Source organism: Alligator sinensis, unplaced genomic scaffold, assembly GCF_000455745.1.
Source record: "Alligator sinensis unplaced genomic scaffold, ASM45574v1 scaffold746_1, whole genome shotgun sequence".
NCBI classification, from domain to species: Eukaryota; Metazoa; Chordata; order Crocodylia; family Alligatoridae; genus Alligator; species Alligator sinensis.
In genome coordinates this window covers 2,054,585-2,072,020 of record NW_005841959.1, presented here as the reverse complement: position 1 = coordinate 2,072,020, position 17,436 = coordinate 2,054,585, and the positions used below count along the sequence as shown (strand labels likewise).

At 38.1% G+C, this 17,436-nt stretch overlaps 1 protein-coding gene across 7 annotated transcripts in view; it reads left to right on the top strand.

Moving 5' to 3' along the window:
• DMD (dystrophin) overlaps positions 1-17,436 on the top strand; it is a 1,961,037-nt gene that overhangs the window by 1,234,084 nt on the left and 709,517 nt on the right. The gene's annotated exons all lie outside the window — the stretch shown is intronic.

Sequence of the window (17,436 nt, the reverse complement as noted above, 5' to 3'; positions counted from 1 at the left end):
GAAAGAGTGGAACCAATTTAGAGAGATTCCACCGGGTCCTGTAAATGTGTTATCAGCACTTCATGATTGACTGTATTGAAGGCCACTGAAAAATATAGCTAGGAAGTGGTGGGGTCCATGACTACAGCTTGAATAACTCTGATTTCTATGCATGTTTTACCATCAATGTGTATCAAGTTTGCTTTTAATCTTTCCTAATTTTCTGTTCCTTGTTATATCACGATTTTACCTTGGTGCCAGTAGAAAGAAAAAAAGGAAAAATGTTGTAATATCTTCAGTCATCTTTGGTGGCTGTAATATATACATGTCGGTTTTAGCACTCTGTTTGTTTAATTTTTTTTTGAAAGAAGAAACAGACTTAAGACCCAAGACTCGAGCAAGACTGAGAATGCAGACTTAATCCCAGCCTTGCTGCTGTACTTTCATGGTTCCTGAGAGTTTTGTTCTTGGCTTCACTGGGAAATCCTTTTTCATGACCCTACCAGATAAAGTGAAGGTTTTAAATGGTGATGAACTGCAAATAAAGCCTCACTAATATTTGAAGGAGGAAGAAACTGAAATGGTTTTAACTTTAATGTTGTTTTTCCAATTCCAGATGAAGTTGAGAGAGATTATCTTTCCCGTTTCACTATCACAGCTCTAATGAATTCAAAACTATAACTCCTAAAGGTTATTTGAATTGGGAAAAGGGGAGACCTCATTCATTGTACACTGAGTTGCAATTGCACATGCAATGACCCAAATGAGAAGTTTGGCAGAGATGGTCTACTTTCCTATGTCAGGCAGCTTTCAATGGAGAGGCTAGAGTGGAATATTTTTTTCTTAAGTCTACAGAGCCTCTAACTGCCTTCAAAATTATTTGTTCCTTTTACAGTAATAAGCTTCCAACAATGGCCCAGTATATAATTTCCTACAGAACGGAAATAACTATATATACATAGGTTCCTTATCATTTTTTTCCTTTTGAGTTGCAAACATTCCTTTAGAAACATTTTCTTTTAATCTGATATGGGTTTCTGATGAATACTAAGAGAAACAGTATTCGAAGCACTATACACAGCTAAAGGAATTGTGCTGTCTGGTGTCTCTAGAATATCTTGAAGAGTTTACATTATTTACAGAAACGGTGTTCTCACTTAAAAACCCATTGCTTTATGCATGTTATTACAGACAAGCACTTCTAGTAAGCATCCTTTGGCCACCATGTCTATCTGGTTATTTACCCAGACAAATATCTTCTTGATTCACCACTTGAAGAATGAACTGTGTGACTTAAGCGTCTATAAATTTTCCTTGGATTTATGCATTCCTTTTGTTAATATCAGGACATCTAGAAGCTGTAGAACTTGCTTGCTTGTTTGTAACATTAAAAAATGGTGTGAAGTACAACATTTAGGGTCAAAAAAATTCTAGGAGATGCAGAAGACAGACTCTAGGCACTTGTAAGCCATTTACAAATCAGATTCTTGCCTCCTGTTCTTGCTTATAAATGCTTGGTTTCACATAGAAAAAACTCAAAAGGCCTCCATGAATTCAGAGTCCTGTTATCTCTATTTTGCAGGTAATTGTTTCTTTCCTTCCCAGAACCCAGTGCAGCTTACTTGTCACCCAGGAGTTTGTTACTTCCATATGACATTAGCATATTAAGCAGATGGGAGATTGACAAGAAACAATGTTCTTAATAGAAAAGTAATCACAGTTTAGAGCATGTCTGTCATGCAAAGTCAAATGCCTGTGATGGCCTGAGGCTATCTATCACTGAAGCAAAGTGTCTGCTTAAGATGTTCCCAAATGATAAAGCAAGTAGAACAATTAACATGCAGATAAGAGGTTTCCCCTAAAATGTTAAATTTTGTTCAGCATTTTGTTGTTGTTCTGCTCTTTGTCTGATTTTTCTGTCTCTTCCTTGGAGATGATGCATTTTCTGCATTTGTGTTCTAGTTTGCTCTGGAATGACCTTCTGAGGTGTCTGAATGCATGAAAGGCCATGTGTGGGTGTTCGCTTCTAATCTGTGGTTTGACAAAGATATCACTGAAGTTGTTTCATGTCTCTGATATCAGCTGTCATTTTCTTATAAAAAGGCTGTTTTAAAAACCCCAAACAAACCTGATTTGCATTCAAGTGTAAATATTTGAGGGCCCCTGATCTACCACTTAGAAAGATGTGGGCATATTTCCATGACAACTTCAGTACTCCCTTTTGTTTTGAATATAACCCTTGCCAGCTCAATAATAGCAATGATTTGACTGATAGTGGGGGAAATGATGGCATTTTTAAGTCTTTTTCAGGAGAGTAGGAGAAAGGATGGCTGTGAAGAGGCAAGGAAAGGGATCTCCTGACCATCTTCCAGAACACAGGCAGGGCATTGATCCCTGTTTGTATCTAAGAGATGGTAGAGAAATTCCATCTATATAACCTGAGCATCCTCTCAAGTCCTTCTTCCCCTCCTGTGGTGTGAACATACTTGTCTTTTTAGGAATCAGGAGAGCATGTTTTTGTCTTATTGCCAGATTAGCAGGCTTTGTCGACTCCCCACCACAGCAGTTTGAGTACATGGTAGGATATATCAAGATACATTAATTCACTAGGAGTTCCTGTTCCCTGGTAGATCAGCCTTAGGGCAGAGAAACGGAAGACTTTTATGTCTGACACAAGAAGGTGCCCCCTTTTCCTCAGGTCCTTGACTTTTGCTTAAGGGTCCCAGTCTACTGCTGGGAATAAGGTATAGATGGATGCAGCACTTGATTGCAGCCCTACAACAAATAGAAATGTTTAAGAACAAATCATGGTCTGCATTACCAGATATATCCTAGATAAATTCATAAAGTTGCAGACTAAGTAGAACATATCACTTATATCTTGTCTTCTCCCAACATATCTGGGACAGTGGCTTTTCATGATGAATTATCAAGGGCACTAAATATAAAAATGTCAATTTGAACTCATAGTGATTTTGAAGAAATATAAGGCTCAAGAGAAATGGATCCTGCACAAAAGCAAATAACTGTTATCTAATTTCTGTTTTCACTTTTTTTATTAAAAATAGTATTTTGTGTTCAATCCCTTGTTGGAATCATATAACTTAACTGTGTTAAGTAGGAATTGTCATTTTATTGGATTGGACCAGTAGCTCATGTTACTAAGGACTAAATATTATTAAACTTTTTAAAGCTTTAACAACAACCATACAATCAAAATAAGTTTACAGTTGTTTGTTTTGTCAACAGTATGCAGGGATGTCTGAACCCTTCATAATGGATTTACTAACATCACTTTAACTAACCATGTACTATTTAGTTTATTTTTAATGAAAAAAAGGCCTTTTTAAGGTCCCAAACTATGTTCATCTTGAAAGCTGATTTTATTTGTATCTGTAATTTATTATATTATTAGGAGTGTTCAGTTTTATCTATTACAGTTCATCTGCTTAAATTGTCTCCCACAGTTCTATTGAATTACTTTCAAGAATTGTATAGAACTTCTATCATGCATCTAGCTATTAATATACCAGTCCTGAATCTCACATTAATTTTTCCATCACCAATTACATTTTTCCTTGCAGTGAAAGATGCTGCTATTTAAAAAATAACATTTTTTACATCATTGCCATTATTTTTATTAACAATCTGGCTCTCTAAGTGCAATGTTAATTTTTATTTTTTTTTTTGTAATTTATAACAGGACATTTTACAATGCATTTTGGCAGTCACAGCTTTATAGTAGAAGTCTTGAGAGATATTTATGTTGTGGTTTGACCTAATGAACACCTACACACACACACACACACACACACACACACACACACACACACACGCGCATGTACGTTTAAATGTTTCCACTTATTCCAGTTGTTCTTTTGGTAACATGATGTGATGCTAACGTTTTCATGAGTGACTTGCCTTAAATCTGACCCAGCCCTTTTCTCTTCACTTGCCAGGTTGTACCCCTCAGATTTGAGTGTAGCCCCAGTATTTAAAGCTTATTCTAATTTTAAATTAATCGTTGATACTTCAGCACCCACACAAATGAATGAAGCAGTTCATACTTATTCTTGTTCAAGCTCTTTACAAAGTCATGCAGAAAGCAGGGCAGACTGGCACCTTGCAGTAACTCATGCAGAGATCTATGTTATTTACTGTCAGGCAGACGCTGACATTTTGGGTACCATCAAGTATCATTTTGAATTTTTTTTAACCCTAACAGCCAGAGACTAGCTTTATTTTATGAAAACTGGGTCTCTGGCTAAGAATTCAGAGGTACTTCTCAACTTCCTGCCAGTGGTGCCTTCACTGCATGTTAAACAGCATTGATGTAAACTGTGGGACATGTTTTGCGTATCCATTGAAATTCCTGTTTAATGAGGAAGAACCTCAGCAAAATCTGTAATAACTCCAGGTAACCGAGTTTGTTGGGGTGGGCTGGGGTTTTAGAAATCTGTTTCTCAGGAAGTATGCCAGGGCTGCATGGTAGCCTGAGCAAACCATTGTCCTACCCCTACCATTCCAGAAGAATATGTTGGCTGTTGATCCATTTTACACAGATTTGAGAGAGCTGCACTGTGACTCCTTGGCTTGTATTTTGTCTGGCAGAGTTTATAGGTAAGAGGCTCTGCACAACAGTCCGTATGAATATTCATTACAGGACTGTTATTACCTTTCCCCGTCTGTTCAACCTTTCTCATTATCAGGGTGCTAGGAAAGGAAAGTGTATGTGCCAGTGCCATAGAATGGCAGAAATATTTGCAAGATTCAAGGGGAAGGGGAATTGTTTTCCATAGAAGGGATGACTCAAAAAAACAAACCAACCTGGGGATCATTAGTAATGTTATTGTATACAATAAAGTGTACAGTTCAGATAAATATTTACCAAATAGTCATGCAGAATCATCTGTAGTTACTTTTGCTTACTATTCAAATTAATTCTTACCATATAAGTATACTGGGTCTTGCTTGTCAACATGCAGAGTTCTCTCTGCGTCCAAGACATTCCAAAGAAGAAGTTAAAAGTTAAATAACAACCTGTAATGGCTTTTCTTTTATCATGATAACAATTGTGAGTGTTATTACGATTGCAATTTATAGTCACATTTATTAAGATAATCTGACCACAATAAAGTATTCATGTAACATTCTAGTTGTAGCTGTTGTTGTATTATACAAAAGGTATGCATTGTATTGTCAGAACAGTGAGCCTGAGAGAGCATTGTCATTCTTACCCTTCCCTGTATTCTCTATTTTTTTCATTCAAGGAAATAAACAAGTCTCAACATTTCAAAATGCATTAAAAAAATTAAGTTTGACTACCATGAATGGTTCTTGTTGTGTTACAAAGACTTTGTTTTCACTTGTTTCATTTTATGTGCATTTCCTTTCCTAAACACTCTCAATTAACAGAGGAAGCAGCTTTGTTCTACAGTGCAACTTATTTTGAACCCTGCCCTGAGACGAACTGAGTGCCCTCAATTTCCATCAATCTGGGAAAGCTAGGTATTTGCAGCAACATAAAACTTTAGGCCTTTGGCTTTTTTATATCTAGTGAAATGACTTGGCAGGAGAGAGAAATTATGGTCAGTTATGTTTCTTTAGGTTAGTGTTTATAAGAAGGGTTAAATAATGTCATATCATCAGAAGGAAATTCCATGTACCCCAGGCTGGTATTCAGCTTTTTCTTAATGACACTTGGCCTTGGATCTATATGTTCTCCATGCATTCTCTTGCAAGTCTGCCTTTCCTGCAGCTATTCTTCTAGTCCTGCTTGTGCACCAGTGTAAAGGGAGAGAAGAGCTGAGTTGAAGTTACTCCTGGTCCAGCAGGGACCACTTAGTGCCCTTGCAAGTTGTCAGCTGTTTTTTTGTGGATGGATTCCTTTGTTTCTTGTTGGTAAAGTATAATGCAGTCTGCTTGCCTGTACAGTTCCCATACTTTAGTCTTAGAGGCCTCTAGCCTAACAAAAGGTGGTTATTTTCAGATTTGGGTTCAAGATGACAGAGCAGCAATCTTCCTCTCTTGGCAAGGAAGGTTTGTTGATTTGTTTTTTTTATAAAATGTACTGGGGGAGGAGGGAGTGTAACATGAGATGGTAAAATTTATTGCTGAAGAAGATTTTGTGTTTACAGCAACCACTTTGAATTAAGTTGATGAATTTAGTAATCAGAAAAGAAATTACAAGAATATGTAAATCTAGTATCTCCAGAGAACAAACTTCTGTATGCCTAGGAAAGCATTCAAATTAAGGCTTGGATAAAAGGGATTGGGACTGAACATGCTATATTTATACTGATAAAAATACAAAATGGATATATCATTGGAAGGCTATTAGGTACTTAAATACTGAAGAGTTTAAAGCACAGTAGTGAGAGTGGTCTGTTCAGAGGATGAGCTCTGAACAGTGCAAAGCATTTTAGACTTCAGTTTGATTAGAAATCTAAAATTCAAGTTCAAGTTGGAGTGATATTTTTTCCAAGATGGCACATCATAGCAGAGGGATGAAGAACATGTGTTGATGGAGAGAAATGGGTCAAGAATATGTAGGTTTTTATAGTGTCAGCCCAGAAGCTATTTGTATGTATGAGATAAACTAGAAAATTGCTCATAAATGGAGAAAGAAAATGAGAAGAGAGCTCTTTAAGAGGCAAAGTCCTGAAGGTGACACGGAAGAAGTCAGAGGCAGGAGGAGAACCAGGAGAAGATGGTGATGTGAAAGCTAAAGGAAGTTTAAAAAAAAATTTTTTTTTTTAAATCACAGGGTGTGCTGTCATTGCTTGTTAACCTATGTTTGCACTAATGGCTATATCTCTGTACCCTCAGCATTAGGAGTGAGCTCCTTATTAGGCATAGTTAGGACTAACAACATTTTCCAAACCATCTGATGAAGTGAGCTGTGGCACATGAAAATTTATGTATCTCTGTTGGTCTATAGGGTGCGCCCCTAGCTTGCCTTCAGCCTAAAAAATTGAAAGAAAAAGGAGAAGTGAAGGTTGTATATTTAATCTCAGATCCACAAATGTATTTATGTATCTAACTTCGCTTTGAAATCAATGGGAATTTAATCCCATAAATGAGGTAGACATCTACTTGACTTTGGATCTGGCCCTTGACCTTTGCATTTGGGATCCCTAGTCAAATGGCTTTTCAGGAAGCTCCAGACTTGCCCCCACATCAGGAAAGCCTGTTTATTTTTGAAATTCTTAGTCAAACAACATTTGGTTTACAAGCAATGAAAAAGCTTTTTATAGTCACTCTTTTTACAAACTATTTCAGTAAGACTTTTTTCAGTGAATCTTTTTGCTGGCCTTAGCATTTCTAAGAGCCTATTTTCACAAAAATCAGCATTTCAGTTCACATTTCCATTGTGTCCATTTAAGGAGTCTGAGCTGCAAAGTGAAGTATCAAGCCAGTGTTTGTAATTTCACTGGGTATCATATAATGAAAAGCTTTATAAGATGAAAAACTTTATAACAGTTTAAAATAGTATTATTATGTTGCTATATACAAAATCCTACCTTGTCTGCTTCATGCTTCTGAGTAAGGAAACAGTTAAAAGCCTAAAGTAACTCATCATTTTGACTATCATAGTAATTCTCTGCAACAAGGAAACCACTTTCACACACTGAATGTTGCCCAGGATAAATTTACTCCTTTATTACTTGCTACAGTTGAAGCCAAGTCAATACAAGCAGGGTGCACTGGCAGACAGCCAAATCCTTTTGCCATTAATTTTTCTTATTACGAGACTCAAAGTGATTGCCGTTAGTGCAGTGCTGGGTTTTTCTCTCTTATCTAATATAGGAAGGATTTTACAGTTTCCACAGAAGAAAAAAGTATCCAGAAACATTCCTCATGCCTGTCACAAGGCATTTTTTAATATTAGTGATGCAGAACAAATATTTCATGCACAGTGTGAGATTTTTTGATGAAAAAATGTATATATAAAGTTCTATCTCACTGTAAAATGAAGCATAAAGAAAGTGAATGAGAGCTCAAAAATGCTACTTACAGAAGTACTGGCTCTGATATTTCAAGGGGGCCAAAAACCAAAAATTCCATTTGTCTTAAAGGGGAGTTTTAAGAGTTCAGCATCTTTTAGTTACCCACTCTACATAGGTCTGTTCAATAATTTCAGCTGTTCAGAGAGAGGGCTATTTTTCCATAGATAAATGGGTGCTGTCAGACTGAAATCTTGTCAGTTCAAAAAGTGATTTAAGAATAACTTCAGGGATTATTCTTGGCCTCTAGTCCTGCACCAGCTCTGGAAGATGAGGAGAAAAAGGCAGCCCAGGATCCCTTGAAATCTATTAACTCTGCAGGGCAGCGAAGGGGGGACTTGGACCTTGGAGAGTTTTAAAATGTATTGCAGGAGCACTGGGTATCACATGGAGCTTCTGAAGTTAAAATTAGTATCTTATTTTAAAGAACATAGAATTTAGCACAACATTCAACAGCTTGTTCAAAATACGTTTTCCCAAAGAATACTGCAACTTGCAATCCATCACCTCTTTCCTTCTTTCATCACCCTCTGTGCTTTAAATAAATGGGAAGGAACTCTTAGGGCAGGGGTGGACAATCTGCTGCATGGGTGCCACAGGTTTTAACAGGAGTTAATAGGCCTGGTGCCATGGGAGGACAGACTAAAAGATAATGATCAGCAAGGCTGGACGTTTCTAAAGGGTACAGTATTGGAAGCCCAACAAAAACCTGTTCTGCCACAATGGAAACAAAACTAGTAGTAATGGGGGGGTGCACAGAGAGCTTTTGGAGTGCCTCAAAAGCAAAAAGAAAGCATACACACAATGGAAAGATGGGCAGGTCACTAGGGAAGCATCCCAGGAAATGCTAGGATCTCACAGGGTCAAAATCAGGAAGGCAAAGGTAAAAAATGAGCTGCACTTGGTGAGGGAGGTTAAGGACAATAAGAAAAGGTTGTATAAATATGTTGGCCAGAATGGAAGACCAAGGAAGCTGTGGGTCCACTGTTAAATAGCCAAGACAAACTTTTAACAAGAAATGCAAAGAAGGTGGAGCTACTTTGCCTCAGTCTTCACAAAATGTTAAGCTGCAACCAGATGCCTAATAAGGCTTATTTGGATAAGTAAGGGGGCAAGCTGAGGGAGAAGATAACAAAAGAAATAGAGTTTTTGATGGGTCTGAATGAATTCATGTCAACAGGGCCTGATGAAATTCATCCCAGAGTACTGAAGGAACTGGCATAGGAGATTGCTGAGCCCTTGGCAATATCATTCAAAGTCATGGGAGACAGACAAGGCAGCAGAGCACTGGAAAAGGGTCAACATCCTCTTTTAAAAAAGCAAAAAAGAGAATCCATGGATAACCTCACCTTGATAGACTGGTTAGCCTTGCCTTGATACCAGGAAAATTATTGGAGCATATTATAAGTAAGCATGTTTGCAAACATTTGGATGAGGAAAGCCTGATCACTAGCAGGCAACATGGGTTTGCTAAGAACAGATCATGCCAAACAAATTTGCTCTCCTTCATCAACAAACTGCTTGTGTGGATTAAGGGAATGAAGTAGATAGAGTACATCTGGACTTCAGCAAGGGTTTGAAGTCCCTGGGTCACAGACAGTCAGACTGTTTTTAGTTCTAGCTACAAATGTAAACTCAGGTGCATTAATATTAACTCAGGTGGGGCAGTGACTAATAGTGAAATGATGGATGCAGTGTTAAGATGCTCAAGAATCTGAATAAGGGATGTCCATTTAACTATAAGAAGTACAGGAGTAATAAAAACAATATCTTTTGACTGTTTTGGCTTGGCTTACTGTGTTTTTTAAATGTAACATATAATCTAGCAAATCAGTGAACATTCCAATAAAGGTTTGTTTTTCCTTTTGATTTTTAACTGAATAATATAGTTCTGGGCCCCTAGCATAGTAATAAATATTCTAGTTAACTAGAGAAAAATGTGTTGTATTATATGTGATGATGCAACACACTATATGCACCTCCCCTTTCAAAATCCCAGGTCTGCCCATGGCTATGAATGAGTGTTTCCCATGTCTCTGGGCTTCTCTGGTTGCCATATGGGGCCAGGAAAGAATTTCCTCCCCCTGCCCCACCCTTGCTGCTACACATGTTGTGGGGGGCTAGTTGGAGAGGGAGCAGTGTTCCCTTCTTCAGATGCATTGGGTTTTGGTTGAAGCCAAGGCTGTGGATTTTGAGTGGGGTGTGCCAATTGTCCTACTAGGACTTAAACCCAGGGGTTTCAGGTTAGAGGGTTTTGCATCTCTGCTCAGGATCAAACCATTCACTGTTTTGGGGGTCAGAAAGGAATTTACCCCCAGGTCAGATTGGTACAGACTCAGCAGGTGGGGAGGGGAAGTTCTTCCACTGTAGCACAGGACAAGACTCTCTTCAGTAGCAGACCTCTTGCTTTACCTGTGCCAGGTTGAGGTGTTATGTCTTGTGGTTGCATCAGGGTTGACTGTGTAGTTTTGGTATTAGGTTAGACAATGGATGTGTGTAGGGTGGTTTGGATAGTGATTATTCTGCCTCTAGATCCTCTGAAGGTGCTTTCTCATCCTACTTCTCTGTGATTCTAAGTGGAATGCCACGAATCATGGAGAAGATGGACATGCAGCAGAGTGGCTAATAGTACAGGGAGTAGGAAGCAGAGCAGCAGCTTGTTCAAGGAGCACAGGGAAAGGAACAAGAAGCAGAGCATTCCTGGATTGGGCATGAGAAAAAGGATCCAGGTGGCACCTGGGGAGGGTACAGCGCTGATTTGCGGCATAGTAGTAAAAAAAGTTGACCTCCACTGTGTTAGGGGATGAGTGATTCAGATATATTTCCCTGTTATGGTCAGAGTTTCAAAACAGTCTTTTGACCTTTCCCTATTTTTGGATTAGACTGGTGTTATATGTTATAAAAATGATAGTAGCACATCCCATTTTCTGGTAACATCTCAAGTCCCAGCTCTTCCAAGAGGTAAGATTTCATCTGTAGTAGGACAATAGCCAAATATCTAATGAGTTACCTTTCTTAAGACTCCTTTGTACAATCTTAATTTCAGAAGTGTGCTGCACGCGTAGCTAGCTGATTTTCAATGGGACATATAGATGATAAGCGTGTTTGAAAATGGGACCTGTTACTGTGCAAGGACTAAAGCTTATCTCTCAATATAGCACCTGAAGTATAGATAAAATAAACAATATGAGAAAGGTAGTTTAATAATAATTTATAACAGCTCTACTGACACTTAAAAGCAGAAAAACACAATATAGTATTAGTGATGAACAAGATTATAAGCATCTCTTTCCTTTGCAGCCTATTGCTTAAATAATGGATTATATAAAAAATGATCTACTATTAACACATATTTAATTAGATCAAATGCTGGTAAACTTTCTATGATGTTATTATGATGTTTGGAAAGTGTAATGCAAACTGCTTTTCTGTTCCACTAATTTTCCATGTACAGTAGATGACTGGAATAGACTGCTGACACTGATGAAAATCAGTGTCTTTCTGCTATTAGGTTTGGGAAGATATTATTATTGTTTTGTTTGTATCTGTCATTCAATTTGATGAATATATTCAAACCAGTTTTTCAGAATAACTATAATGAAGACAGTGCAGTCTTTAACACTTAAAAGTACCTTGCTTTTAAAATACTAAGTCTTCAATGATATTTTTCCCCAATTGGCTTCCATCTTTTTTGCTTTTCCCTCAAACTGTTCAAAAATGTCATAATTCCTTTTATTTAACCTTTCATTTAGCACATTCCTAGTCTCATGGAATAAATTTCCTTCCTACAAAAATGGATAAGGACTACAAAATAAATGTTTTATTTTGGTATATTTTTGAGAGCTCAAAAGAAGTCTCCAGACCAGATTCCTATAATACAACTACCTGAAAAAATAATTTATTGCTTATTTTCACTAGGATCTTTGACAGAAATATGTGTAGTAGATGGTTAAAACCACCTGCAAACAGCAAAGCTTAGCAGAACATATAAGGGACAGTTTTCCCTATAATGTTACTGTGTTCTCTGACCTACACAGCTGTATCAGCACAGAAGCACAGAATCAACCTTATGCTTTCGTCCAATACAAGGCAAAAGAGAGAGTTAAGTAAATGACTAAAGAGTAGCAGAGTGGTGTCTAATTCAAGGCTACAGATTTTTGAAACGTGTGCATGATACATTTATGTGGTTTTATGATCCAAAGCATGCCATAAATTAAGAAAATGCAATAAGGTATATTTTCCTAAAGAATATTGTGCCAACAAGTGCATCGGGCAGAAATTAGAAGCTTGTTTGCATAATTCCATCATTTTGTTACAGGACTTTTCAGTACCAATAAATTACCATTGAGCTTATTGGACTAATGCTATTAAAAGAGAAAAGATCAGTTTGATTGGTAGTAGAAAAGCTTCTCATTAAGTTTAACAGTAAAATATTTTATCATTTGATGACAACACAAAATGAGACTCAAGGAATTATTCCAAGATATCTGTATGGGTTAATGAAATTTAGGGTGTGAACAAGCATTCGCCACACCTGGTCGAGGTATAGGAGGCTTACTTTACACTGCCTATACCTAGACCAAGAGTGGACACATACAGCAGTTTGTTGCTCCTGGGGGTGACATGTAGGACACATACAGCAGTTTGTTGCTCCTGGGGGGGACATGCCCATGCATTCACCTTTTTCTGGAGCTGCATGGGAAAACAGGAATAACTCAGGGTGGATGGGACTGGAGAGGCTAGCAGGTCAGCATGGGAGGCTGGCAGGTCCACGAATGGGAGTTGCCTGATCTGGGGGTGGGGAGGTCAGAGGACTAAAAGTAGCACAGTCAGACTTGAGCGGGGGAGGGAAGGGGGATGATAGGCAGCTGAACTTCCCCAGCCCCAGGGCTGTGCTGTGAACATCTACATGCATTTGCCAGATTAGGTCAGCCCTTTCCTAGATAGATGGACCCGATCTTCATCTAAATTAGTGCACCTTCTTGGGTGAACTAACTTAGATCAGGCACAACATTTTTTGCCTGATTTAAGCCCTCTGAATGTCTGCACAGATGGGCATTTAGATCAAACTAACTATGGTTAGGTCAATCTAAATGAATCTACATGCCCTTAGACACGTTAGGTAAAACACTAACCAGTTACAACCATGGTTTAATTTACAAGTCTTGGGGAATTATTTTATTGCTTGTGTATCAATCCACCAATCTTCTGGGGTGGTGGAGGTAAGGGGGAGTTGTATGTGTGTGGCTTTTTTTTCCTTCCTCCTCTTCTGTTTTCTGCTGATAGTAGGTATCTATTCTGAAGCAGTCGCTTATTCCTGTGCCTCTTCTTATGCCTGATCAATTTTTTCACATGTGAGAATATGAACATACATGGGCATAGAAAATGGTATAAGATGGTGGCAAAATATTTAAGTAATTGGGATATTCCCCTCTTTGCCTCTGTGTAGGGTTTACTCTGTATTTTTCCCAGACAGAAATAAAGTAAGGCCTTATCCTTTGTGATTTGGCATGATGAATTAATTTTTATTTATCACAGCATACAGTCATTAAGGAAGTGGCAGTTACACAGCTGTCTTAATATTAAAATGAATTTACTTTTATAATTGCTTTTTTTAGTTAACATATTAAACATCAAGATGTTGTTGCCTGATGCAGCTTACTTGTTTGTCATTTGTTGTGCTCAGGATGTTGAGAACTGATGAAACTTAATCACCTGTGGTCAGGAGGAAGTTACTACTTCTCTCCAAGAGGTGTAGTACTATGGAATTTTTTTATTCCTATAATGAAGCTGAAATTATTCAATCTCAGAAACCGCCATTCCACATAAATCATTGTGGGTTCCTGTGCAGTATAGCAGTTTCTATTACTGTACTTCTAACTCTTACAACAGAAATTGTATCTTCTTTGATTTACTGCAAATGACACCTTCCCACAAAAAAATATGAGGGTTATTTGTCTAAATACCTGAAAGGGTAATTAAAGGCTGTCTCCCTCCATTTCCCACATTGTTCCAATTGGATATTTTCCACTTTCTTTCATAAAACAGTCAGTCATGTAACTGTGTGCTGTTAGCATTTGCTCTGTCTAGCAACTACATTATTTTAGTGCATAGGTATATTTTCCTAAACAGTCTGTGTATAGCTGAAGTTTATAATAGATGGGAAACAGTATGGGACAATGACCAGAGAGAAATATAAATAGAAGCATTATAATGAGAAGAAGCCTCGAGTGATAGATGTAGCCCAAAAGTAGGGAGAGGGTTGCAAACACTCCCCACTGATATGCTGCCAGAAGGGATAAGGCTAAATATGCACAAGTAGAAAGTAGGACCAGCCTTTGGCAGCCCCCATCAGTAACCTTTTTTTTCATAGGCCTTCAGTTAGAAATTGATGTTCTTTATCCTTTGTGGGAAGCAAAGCAACGAAAAGAAAGAACAATGAAAAATAAAATGCAGGATAAGGGAAATGGCATGAACAAGAAGAATTGAAGTGGGGTAAAATAATCAATAATATAGGAGGGAAATAATACTAGTGAGTAGTGGGGCAAAAACAGACATGTTACTTAGGTTTTTGATACTACATCCTTTTTTGTGACATTCAGATCTATCTTGTAAGAGAAGGCCTTTTTACGTGATTGCAAAATTCCAGTCAATAGGAGGCTGAGAAGACCTTCTTTATTTAGTTCTTTAACACATGACATAATGAGAGAGAGTTTTTACTAAGGATCAGAAAACAGACATGCATATCTAAAAAAAAAAAAATTACTTAAAATTTGCTGCTTGCTTTTCCAGACAACCTTCTTTGTTTATTGGTAACTGTACCTTGGGCTTCCCTTATGCACATATTTTCTGGATGCTGTAGTGATTAATACTGATACTTAAACCTCAATATTTAGAGCTTTAGTTTAGATGTGTGCCCAATAAATATTGGAGGGCGAGGGGAGAAGGGGGCTGGGATTCAGAAATAAGGCTGAAAATTTAATTAAAGCAGACTTTCTTTGTAACATCAAACTTCTCCCCCCCATTTTCAGCTAAGACAGAAATATGATCAGAAGCTGAATTTATGATGTTACAAAAAGGTGTTTCTGGGGCCAGAAGAACAACAATAAAAAACAATGGCTATATTTTTTAATAGGTGTGGATGTGCCCCCATCAATTTCAATGACATTTTATTTATACCAGAATGAATTTGGCTCTTGGCTCTGTTCTGCTTTGACTTTTGTGAAAAGACATGGACCATTTTTCATTGTATACAAAATTTGCTTATTTATCCCTGGTAAATAAATAGAGATTATTTGAATGTCTATTCTTGCATAAAAGGAGTAACTAATGCATGCCTGGCTGTCCTCTTTAATACTGGTATGCTGAATTAACTAATCCCATTAGCAACATGTAAAAAAAACAAACAAACAAAACTTCTCCATAGTTTGTGGTTAGACCATTAGGGAACAATGTTCCATCCCTTTTTTGCATAAAGTCATGTGGAAAGTCTATTTCTGATATGCTGTCTTTATAACATCTGAGGGAAAATTTTCTGAGAAGTTTGTCAGTGAGCCATTGGTCTACATGATGATATGAAATAGAAAGGATCAGAAGAATTCTCTCTCTAATCAAAATCCACACTACCTCAGCTTTGTTCATCTTCAGCACAAAGTGAAAACTTTTCCATTCTTACCATGAGCCCCAAGATCACGGAGCTAGCTGATTCCCACCATTTTTAATGATAAAAGACTATTGCATAATATATAGTTGACTAAATCAAAAAACTCCTTTGGCTAATTCTGTAGCTATACTAGATCTCATTGGTGGAATCATTTAATAGCCATGAAGTAAATTATGTGTGCTTGTTGGGGAGAAGAGGGTGGCTTATTTAAAAGGCTGTTAAATAATGTTGCTAGAGAAGAGCTCAGAGACTTTATTTTAAGACATCCTTAATTAGTGTTTTGCTCTACAATAATATTTTGTTTGCAAGTAACCAGTGGTTATTGCTGTCATGGACTTGCCATCTACCCTAGGAAAGCATGCTACAACATTCACTTACAGTTTCTACAATGAACCTTAAAGGATTTAGAGTTAGAGAACCAGTGTTTTTCTGTACTGCTTCAAGTTCCTGTGATCTGCACACAAATAATTCTGACAGTAGATTTATATTGATGTAGAAAGGTCTTATAAAAAAAAAAAAGTGCAGGTGCTACAGGTTGTTAACTGGAGATAAATGGTGAAAGACTATGGGTGCAACGTGTTGTTCTTGGTACATAACTACTATCGCTTCTCCCATGTAACTCTCCTCGTCTCTATAATTCAAGCACTGTGCAATTAAAACCTCAGCTACAAAATACACTACATATATTTTGTACCTGAAAAGTGTGTTTATTTCAAACTGTGTGTTATCCAGATTGAAGAGACTGCTACCTGTCAGTCCAGTGGTACACATGTTATTTACAATTAGGCAGGTTTCCTAAGATGTATCAGTACTCCCAATAACAGGTTATTTACCTGGACAAGAACTTCTTGAGTTCAGACAAGCTATAGTTTCATTAGCTTAGGCCCTTTCTCATGAAAAGAGTGAGAGAGAAATCTAAAACATCAAAGAAAGAAAAAAAAAATGCTTTTATCAGTCCCTTGGTCTTGGAAGATTTTACAGTTTATCTTGTGCTAGCTGCTGTCGTAAAATCTTACAAGTTCAGAGACAACGCAAAGCATTCTGGGATATTTCTGGCCAGGAAGGCCATAGAGTTTGCATGATCAGAGTGTAGTGGCTGGCTAGAATCCAGTGGAAAGGAATAGATTCATAGATTGTAGAGTTGGAAGGGACCACAATGGATTGTGTCGACCCCCTGCCCCTGGCAGGAAAGAGGACCAAGGTCAGATGACCCCAGCCCGGTGACCATTTAGCCTCCTCTTGAAGACCTCCAAGCTAGGTGATAGCACCACCTGTCTTGGAAGCCCATTCCAGATCCTGGCCACCCTTACTGTGAAAAATTTCTTCCTAATATCTAACCTAAATCCACTCTCAACTAGTTTACACCCGTTATTCCTAGTCACTCCCTGGGGTGCCTTAGTAAACAGCGCTTCTCCTATTCCCCGTTGACCTCCCCTAATAAATTTATAGGAGGCCACAAGATCTCCCCTCAGCCGTCTCTTGTGAAGGCTGAAGAGATTCAGCTCTCTCAACCTCCCCCCGTAGTGTCTATCACGAAGGCCGCTAATCATGCAAGTGGCCCTCCTCTGGACCCTCTCAAAATTCCCCGCGTTCCTCTTGAAGCGCGGTGCCCAAAACTGGACATAGTACTCCAACTGCAGCTTGACCAGTGCTGCATAGAGTGGGAGAATCACCTCCTTTGTTCTATTAGTCATGCACCTGCTAATGCACGACAAGATGCGATTGGCCTTGTTGATGGCCTCGTTACACTGCCGGCTCATGTTCATCTTGGAGTCAATTATGACTCCA